We start from the raw sequence: 10,243 nt of genomic DNA on the forward strand, positions 1-10,243 counted from the left end.
GTACCGATATGCAAAGAATGGCACGTGGCTCTGAAAATAAAAAAGTGACAAGTGGGTTGTGGTCTGCTTTGCCAACGCAGCATGCATGCATGTACCGCGGCTGATGCGGACTTCAGCGCCGCGCCCATGCACAGGTCCGCGCTTGTTGGTACCACGAGGCATATAAAAAAACCAGAGGTACGAAATCGACTTGCACAAATTATAGTGCCTACGGTGACTTCGTAAATTTCAAGATGATATGCCGGCTCAGTCCTTCGAAAGTGCTTATAGGAATAGGGTTTGCGTGTGTGCGTTCATATAAGTGCGTGTACATGAGCGCTTATGTCTGTACTGATGTTCAAAGAAAATCATATTTTCAGACAAGTTACCAGTACCGTACCAGACGAGCAAAATAATTTAGCTTATCTTCTTCATCTACCTATTGAGCCTGCCAAAAAAATACTAGTGGGTGGACTGCTATATGGTGACTGTATTGATTTGTAACATTGTGAGAATCTTTTTTTTGTTTTTGTTTTGACTATATTTTTCATTACAAGCATAGAAACAAAGAAAACAAACTACAAGCATAGAGCACAATAATTATGAATACACACTTTTGCAAGGTCTCTGAAGAATAATTTACAGGAATTAATTGAAGTTCGCTTTGGAAAGCAAAGTTGCCAACTGATGAATGAGGTTCTGGAACCAGGAGTAGCACAGTCGTACACACAACTACTGCAGTAGATGACTCTCATGAGTCACCTTCAAAGCGACGACATGTCAATCCCTATAACAAGTTTCACTTCGCTCTTGACAATAGCATGGATGCTCAGGTATGTCTTATTATAATAGAACCTAACTTAAATATTTTTCATGAAGTTAAATAGTACATAAGCAGTACATCGCATAACTTATCTTGCAGGATCACCACAAAATAGAAGAACCAATATCAAGCAATCATCAAAGTGAAGAAGTAATGAAGATGAAGCTGATGAGTATAGTTCTGACTGCAATAGTGAAAATTACCTGGATTGCAGCAGTGATCACGATGAAAGTGGAGTAGAGGAAGATTACCTGGACCAAAATACAGTAACTGGTGGTCAGTTGTGTGCAGATCATGAGTATTCAGAGTTGCAGCAAAATAGAGCAGAGTGCATGTAAGCAGTACATCTGGGCAACAGTCCTGTGCTCCTGGATGTAAGCAGCTTCGAAAGCCCTCACATTGCAGGGGATGTACTGGTTTGAACAAGAACAAAATCAAAAATACAAACAAATCTTTAAAGCAAATTGAAAAAAATAAGTTCGCAAAAGCTTGAATTAGAGTGCACAGACATAATTCCTATAACCTAATAAAGTACAATTAAAACTTGCATTCTCATCATACTAAAATTGCACGCATCATACACCAGGAAACAGTTTAAAAATATAGCCTATATGATACAAGGGATTATAAGTTACTGTAAGCGCATACATTGAAAGGTAATAGGGTCATAGTAAAAAATGCACAAACCTTCATTATGAGTATAAGAAAACTAATACCTAAAATGAAAAAGTGTACAATAAGAACTTGCATCATCATCGTACTATAATTGCACACAATTTACAAATAGCAATAAGACCCACAAACAAGCCTATATGATACACTTGATGGTATCAAAAAGTTCCATGCTGATGGAACTAAACTTGCACACAAAATGCAATATGGAGACGTCAAGAAAACCTCCATCATAATACAAGTCCAAATTACAAGTTGCATCCTCATCATACTAAAATTGCACACATTTTACAAATAGCAAAAAATGCACAAACCTTCATTATGTGGTATTATACCTACAATTACAATCTTGCATACTCATCATACTAAAATTGCACACATTTTTAACATTAAGTACAGTAGCCAAAAATCATAATAACATTAAAGACATCAGGATCTACTTACACAGAATTCTAAAACTTGCACACATTCTACAACAGCAAAAGGATCCATAAATACCCTAAGATATTTATGGATCCATTGTACAAGAAAACTAATACCTAAAATGAAAAAGTGTACAATAAGAACTTGCATCATTATCGCACTAAAGATTGCGCACAATTTACAAACAGCAATAGGACTCACAAGCAAGCCTATATGATACACTTGATGGTATCAAAAAGTTCCATGTTGATGGAACTAAACTTGCACACACAAATGCAACACGGAGACTTGAAGAGAACCTCCATTATAATACAACTCCAGATTACAATTTTCATCCTCGTCAAACTAAAATTGCACACATTTTACAACGGCAAAAAATGCACAAACCATCATTATGAGTACAGGAAACTAATACCTAAAATGCACAAACCTTCATTATGAGGCAATATACTAGTGCGTACTAAATACCTACAATGACAAACTTGCATCCTCGTCATACTAAAATTGCACACATTTTACAAAAACAAGAAACAATACTAAATCTAGCGTACACGATACACTGGATTATATCAAAAAGTTCGATGTTTCATCGAAGTAAACTTGCACACACTACGAGACAAGAGGATTTATATAAAAACCTCCATCGTAATACAAACTACAATTAAAAGTTGCAGAGTCATAATTCTAAACTTGCAGACTAAGTACAGTAGCAAAAAAAAAATCTAACATTAAAAACATCAGGATCTACTTACGCAAAATTGTAAAACTTGCACATATTCTACAACAGTAAAATATCCATAAAAAGCCTATGATATATCCTGGTTATAGAAATACAGAAATAAAGAATGTATAACTACACATTAGTGATTGTGAGCAGGTATAATGATATACACAAAAAGGAATTCAATCTACATGAAAAATAACATAATGTATAACTCAATCCTTAATTTTACTTATACTAGTGAGGATTCATCAAATATCAACAGGGATATTGGCATTGAAGACAATATAAATACATTCACATCTAAAAAAATTATATCAACGTATATAAGATACTTGCATGACCATCATACTGAAACTACACAGAATTTAGAACAGCAAAAGAGAAGATTGATGCTAGACTACATTACTAGCTACTAGGATATACTAAATGCCTAAAAAAATGCACACAATTCAGTATGAGTTCAAACAGCCTAATTCCTAAAAATCAAAAAAGCTGCAATTACAAAGTGGCATACTCACTGAACTAAAAATGCACACATTAAACAAAAGCAAGAAGACTAGAACTAGCCAACAATATACAGTGTATTATATCAAAAAGATACAAATACAGTAGTAAACTCATTCAATTTAAATCAGCCTTGATGATAGAATATATACATTCACACAATTAGGATAGACACAACCCATACTAGCAAAAGTTTCATGAGAGCAGTGGAGAAACACACAGACTGGAAAGTAGAGAATTAAAGACTTCTTGCACACATTTTATATGCACACAACCATACTTGACAGGAATTCATGAGAGCACTCAAAAAGAATACATACTAATATGTACATAATTAAAGATTTCTTATAAAAGAAAATATAAAATACAACTCACCATCCTCCTGAAGCAGTCCTCATCAAGCACAACATCAAAAACTTCAGGAACTTATTGATTTGCCGCAAATGGTACACAAGGGGCACCCGGGTAACGATAAACGGGGCAAACCATATCTACAGGGGAAAGAAAACAACAAAAATATTAAATAAAAAAGACAAAATTACATAATTAAACAAAAGAGAATAAACAGGAAGGACAACCTAAATTGACTATAGGAAATAAACACTCTCAAATCTGATTATAACTCACAGAAAAAGAATTCACTAAATCTAATTTGGAAACTTACAAAAAATAAAGAATGTATAACTACACACTAGTGATTGCGAGCAGGTATATTGATATAAACAAAAAGGAATTCAATCTACATGAAAAAATAACGTAATATATAACTCAGTTCGTAATTTTACTTATACTAGTGTGGATTCATCAAATATCAACTGGGATATTGGCATTGAAAACAAAATATATACATTCACATCTTAAAAAAATTTAAATAAACCTATATAAGATACTTGCATGTTCATCGTACTGAAATTACACAGAATTTAGAACAGCAAAAAGAAGATTCATGATAGACTACATTAGTAACTATCTAGGATATACTAAATGCCTAAAAAAATGCACACAACTGAGTATGAGTACAAACAGCCTAATTCCTAAAAATCAAAAAAGCTACAATTACAAACTTGCATACTCATTGTACAAAAAATGCACACATTAAACAAAAGCAAGAACACTAAAACTAGCCTACAATATACAGTGTAATATATCAAAAAAAGCTACAGATACAGTAGTAAACTCATTGAATTTAAATTAGCCTTGATGATAAATATATATACATTCACACAATTAGGATAGACATGGCCCAAAAAAACCTGCCTAATCTTTACTAAATGTTAACATATTACATCTCCCAAAAACCTAAACTTCCAGAAATTCATCATCAAGCAAAAGTGTAAGAAAAAATCATTGACACAAAACGAATGGACACTACAAAAATGAAGAAATAACATTATCAGACCACCATCCTGCTACTTCATGGGTTCAGGACAACATCCTATTACTAAAAAATAGACAATAAAAGGACTAGAAAAAGATGAGATGCAGCAACGGCAGATCCTACAGCAACCAAAACAGCCGACTGTGAAGACCTGCAAACACCATAAAAAACACAGAGAAGCACCCAGGTGAGCAGATCTAGCAAAGTTAGGCGCATGAGGGGACTAAAGAGAAAAGAGCAAGATGAACTAAGGCAAAGGATGCAGCAGACAAAAAATACCTGAAAAAAAATGAGATGCCAGCAAATCCAATCCAACAGCAACCAAATAGCCCGATTGGAAACACCTGCAAACACCAAAGATAACCATGGAAAAGCACCTAAGTTAGCAGATCTAACAAAGAAACAAGAACCTCAAGCATATGAAGGAGCAGATTAAGCACAGGGAGAAGACCTAGCAACAAACCCCAAGAACCCTAGCTCGCGACAGGAAGACGAAGAACAGAAGCCATGGACTGAAGCAGTAGGAGCAGATGAGGCAGTGGGAGAATATCTAGCAACTAACCCCACGAACCCTAGCTCGCGCCAGGAAGAGGAAGAGCAGAGGACATTGACTGAAACAGAGAGATGAGCGAGTGACTGACAGAAGACTAGGAGGAAGAGGATAAGACGAGAGGGGCGGCGACTGTCCACGTTCCACAGAAACGGGCCGGGCTTTCTTAACGGGCGCGCATGAGACAGCCACCACCCGCCAGCTCCACGAGCCCAGCAAAAAACGAGCCGACTGACGCAAAACACATATCAGTCGATACTGCAAAGGGCCAAAACAATAGCACAAAGCACCGCTGGGAAAAAAATAAAGCACGCATCTCAAAACAAGATCCAAAGGACTAGAATTCGACTGACACAAATCAAAAAACTCAGCTGACTGAAAAGTAGCTAAATCGATTTTCCACACTTGAAGCTAGCATGGGCCGGCAGGGAAAACGATTTCGATTGTATGGGTATAATGTGCACACAATTTTGGTTTTCTGTAGAGTAGATGGGTCGTCGATCGTACACTTCCGGTGGCGGATCCTACGAGGTGATCCAGGCGCGTACGTACGTGCTGCATCTGCGTGGAAATGTCACTGTGTGTAAGCGTGGCCGGCACGTACTTTCACCTGGCCGAGAATTGACCCCGTCGTACTTTTATCTGGACCACGAAATGTAAGCCAAGGACCAAATGCTACCGGGAATTTTACCGGATTTCCCCCGGCTCCACCGTTCGTGGAAAATTTTGTCAGTGAGTTCTAGACAATCATCTCTCCGTCTGCACGTCAACTTGGTCGAATCAATGGCTTGTCAACATGGCGTCTGAGTAGACTAATACCGGTTTCATTTACAGATTGCTTGGAACCAACGCAAAAGGAAAAGGAAAAAAGAAAGAGCAGAGCAAGAAGAGACCAGAAAATCGCACGTTTTCTTTTCTTTGGTAGCTAGCTAGAAGAAATCGTACATCTCTAAATTTTACAGCTAAACTAACAGCGATGGAATGGATGTCAGGAGGAGCATGGCATGCGGCGTGTTTCAGTTCAGTGAAGCGAGCTGCTATTCCCGAGCAGGCTATTGGAGGAAGGGGAGCTCCTGTCGCTGAACCACCGCTCCTGGACGGACACAGGGGAGGACGCCGCCGCGCCCTTCTCCGTTTCCCGCGCTGCCACCGCCATCGCCGGGGCAGACGTCGACAACGCCTCGCCCCTGCCTTTGTCCGGCCCCAACGACTTGTCCGTGCCGCGCGACGGCGCCGACGAGCAGAGGGACGACGTGGTAGACATGAACGCGGCGTCGTCCGTCGACGGCGCCCACCCGCTGACCTGTATCTGCTCCACCTCGTCGGCGACCTCGGCCATGGACGGCCTGATCTCGCTGTGGAACGCCAGGCACCTGAACGCCAGCTCCGCCACCTTGTGGATGGACGTGAGCATCCACGCGTCCCGGTGCGGGTCCAGGAAAGGGTCGACGATGTCGTCCACGCAGCCCTCGCCGATCTTCTCTGTTAGATAATAACGACAAATAAACGAGAAAAAGTGACACGGATTTTTACATAGAAATCCTTGCGGGAGAAAACCACGAACGCACGAAGGCGTCTCATTATAATTGGAAGGAGTATTACATTACACGAGAGGACAAACCCTCTACGTGCTAATCTGGTGGAGATCTCTCACATCTATTCTATGACTAGCTGGTACTATATAAAAGGGCAAACAACTCTCTTTCTTGGTGGACACGAAACAGAGTTATAGTCATGTTACGTCTAGCACGGTCGGCATGCCGTAGTCCGGTAGGACTCCATCTGTAGTACAACACTTGTATGGGATTTGAAACACAATAAAATAACACTCCACCTTGAGGCAAATCCCTTACAATAATCATAGATAGCATCAACTCCTCAATTAAAGTCATCACAAGTAAACCTTGTGTCTGGAAACGTCCATAGGACTAATAAACTTCTCATGAAGTCATATTGAGCAAATCAGTCAGTAGGTCGTCCAGAAAACAGCACAACTATCAACAATGCAGACTAACAAAACTTGGTCTCCCAATAAAAGTCCGAGTCTGTGCCACTGACCTCAAAAACTGAAATTGCTCAATCATCAAATGGCATAAGTCATCATATCTCCTGTGGTGCCTGAACGAGCGCATAGCTCATAGTGCAACATCTTGGTGCGCATCACATTGTGAAGAACTCATCGCATGAAATCTGAACGTGCTTCAAAACAGAAAGCACAAACCTCGGAAAACAATACTCATGCAAGAGCATACGATACGGATGGCATCACGTGCACCCAAAAAACTGCCAACTTGTAGTGGTTAATGAAAAATCCATGATGTGATCATAAACTGTTCTTGTAGAACAACTGTCGGATGAAGGAACCATCTTAACATGCAACGGAGTTTCAACCCCGCAATAGACCCCTCTTGAAAGAGCACAGACAACTGAATTGCACTTGAAACTTAACAACCCTAAATGTTGTAGTATCTAGCAGAAACAAATCAATCTCCTTCTTGCACCTCAACTGATTCTCATCGCGAACATAAATATCAAAACAAAACCTTCACATGCATAACAACAAAAAAACTATGAAGAGAATAGTGTATATGCTGGCTACCAACAGGCTTAATAATTACCTCCTCCATACCCTTTTTTTCTTGATAACTGAATTGCGTTCTTCAAATAACTGCAGCAAATTGCATCCATTATCCCGACGGGCCATAATCCTCAAAACTCCACCTTGAAGAAAAACTGAGTGCATCCTGATAATCGGCTTGCGCCAACAACGCTCACATCTCGACTTGCCATAGGGTAAACTTTGTGTCATGATCCAGCAGCGAAATATCGTACTTCATGAATAACATGAGTAGATTAAATCTGTGTTCACAAAGTAGTACAAGCCGGTAGAAAAATTCTTGATAGAATTTAATATGCAGATCAAACGGAATAGGGTAAATAGCACCTTGTAGATAATGGGCCGCAGCGACGGACGGAGAACAAAAACTGAACTAGTACTGTAGCCTCCACGTGATGAACAACAGCAGTAGTACTGCCACGGAGGACTTGAAATCAATCGATCTCGGAGAACGAGCTGATTTGTTGGAATTGCTCACGTACTAGAAGCGAGTATACCAAAGATTGATTGACTGGGTCTTCACGTGGAGATGTAGCAGCTTGAACACGGGAGCCTCGGGACTTGATCTTGTACTAGCAGCAGCGGAACTCGGCGACTTGCGCTTGTATAAGTAGCAGCAGCAACTTGCGGATCGGACAAAACGGCTCCGACCTTGGAGCGATTTGTACGCGTACGTACGAAGAGAACTTCTGTCGGTCTCGGCTTCTCGCGGCAGTGCTCCAAAATCGATCTGGCTTTGGATCGCCAGGTCGCGTCGGCGGCGGCACAAAGGACGCCGCAACCCTAACCTCTCGTCTCTCAAATCTCGTATCTGCTCAGATGAATCTGGCTCTGTATACCACTTGTTAAATAATAACGAGAAATAAATGAGACAAAGAGACACGGATTTTTACGTGAAAATCCTTGCGGGAGAAAACCACGAACACACGAAGGCGTCTCACTATAATTGGAAGGAGTATTACATACACGAGAGGACAAACCCTCTACGTGCTAATCTGGTGGAGATCTCTCACATCTATTATATGACTAGCTGGTACTATATAAAGGGGCAAACAACTCTCTTTTTTTGGTGGACATGAAGTTGTAGTCATGTTACGTCTAGCACGGTTGGCATGCTGTAGTCTGGTAGGACTCCATCTATAGTACAACATTTATATGGGATTTGGAACACAATAAAATAACATTCTCCACGGCGAGCTGCGCCAGGTTGACCTCGCTGGGGCCCCGGCTGAAGTCGACGGCCTTCATGGCCGTGATGATCTCCACCAGCACCACGTCGAAGCTGTACACGTCGCTCTTGTCGGAGAGGTGGAAGTTCTGGTGGTACTGCGGGTCCACGTAGCCCGGGGTGCCCTGCGGCGCCGTGGAGATGTGCGACGAGTCGACGGAGGTCATGCCCATCCGCGACAGCCCGAAGTCGGCCACCTTGGAGTTGTACTCGTGGTCGAGCAGGATGTTGCTGGACTTGATGTCGCGGTGGTAGATGGGCGGGTGCACCTCCGACTGCAGGTACGCGATGGCCTTGGCGGTCTCGGCGGCCACGCGGAGGCGCACCGTCCAGGGCACGGCGGGGCGGCCGCGCGCCCGCTGCAGGTGCTGCGCCAGCGTGCCGTTGGGCATGAACTCGTAGACGAGGATCTGCTGGCCCTGCTCGATGCAGCAGCCCAGGAGGCGGACCAGGTGGCGGTGGCTCACGGAGGAGACCAGCTTCACCTCGTTCATGACGGAGTCCAGGCCGCCGCCGGCGTTGTCGCGGTGCTTGATCCGCTTCACGGCGACGAGGCGGTTGTCGCTGAGGCGGCCCGCGTAGACCGTGCCGTAGGCGCCGGTGCCGAGCCGCTGGTGGCGCGCTCGATCTCGCGGTACGAGTAGAGTGGCACCGTGCAGTCCGCCTCCGACAGGAGCCGCTTCGTGCTCTGCTGCGACCGGATGGACGCGGAACGGCGCTTCACCAGGTGGCACACCACGCAGCCGATGCCCATCACCATGGCTCCAAAAACTATTCCTGCAAAACGTGCAGAAATGTCATAAAAAACCGATAAGGGCTGCAGTTTTGCAGAAGAGTTACAGAGACCTTGTATGGACAAAAAAATGCAAATTATATTAGAGCGAATGTTGGAATATTATGAAATTTCACGAGACATAAGAACGAATCCTTCCCATGATCGAACTGCTGCTGTACGAATTTTCCTTTTCTTTTGAGATGTCTGTAGGATTTCCGGAGAGTACTTTTTTTAGCAACTTCACCTATTTTATTCTCAAAAGAGTATTTTGTCATTTTAAATAACCAAGCGATACTGGGCTATGTTAAAAGCCCATAAATGAACGAACAGCCCAACCTTGCTACTTTACTAGAATATAAAATACAGCCCAGCTTCAGAAATCATATTAAACAGTACACATGCATGATGGCCCAAAATATTATTTACAGGCCGGAGAAATAAATGATCCCACATAAATGGAAAGACGGTCCTTTCTTCGGCGGGTCAAGAAAAAAACAGTGTCCCCTAAAAAAAGAAAAAAAACAGCGGGTTGGAAACGGGGAATTATAATTGGAACGCGGGGCGCAGCCT

At 42.1% G+C, this 10,243-nt stretch overlaps 1 long non-coding RNA gene and 1 pseudogene across 2 annotated transcripts; both read right to left on the reverse strand.

The window, feature by feature from the left end:
• Positions 1-485: 485 nt before the first annotated feature.
• Positions 486-5,176, reverse strand: LOC123098268 (uncharacterized). Of its 2 annotated transcripts, XR_006447699.1 has the most exons (5): positions 4,955-5,176; positions 4,783-4,847; positions 3,501-4,654; positions 1,148-1,215; positions 486-1,053 (listed from the first exon to the last, which is right to left on the reverse strand). It is a non-coding gene; the product is annotated as an uncharacterized lncRNA (long non-coding RNA). The 2 variants fall into 2 exon arrangements; XR_006447700.1 differs by lacking the exon at positions 1,148-1,215.
• Positions 5,177-6,024: 848 nt separating this feature from the next.
• Positions 6,025-9,769, reverse strand: LOC123098269 (wall-associated receptor kinase-like 14; annotated as a pseudogene).
• Positions 9,770-10,243: the final 474 nt, after the last annotated feature.

The sequence above is a fragment of the Triticum aestivum genome, chromosome 4D (assembly GCF_018294505.1).
Source record: "Triticum aestivum cultivar Chinese Spring chromosome 4D, IWGSC CS RefSeq v2.1, whole genome shotgun sequence".
Lineage (NCBI taxonomy): Eukaryota > Viridiplantae > Streptophyta > Magnoliopsida > Poales > Poaceae > Triticum > Triticum aestivum.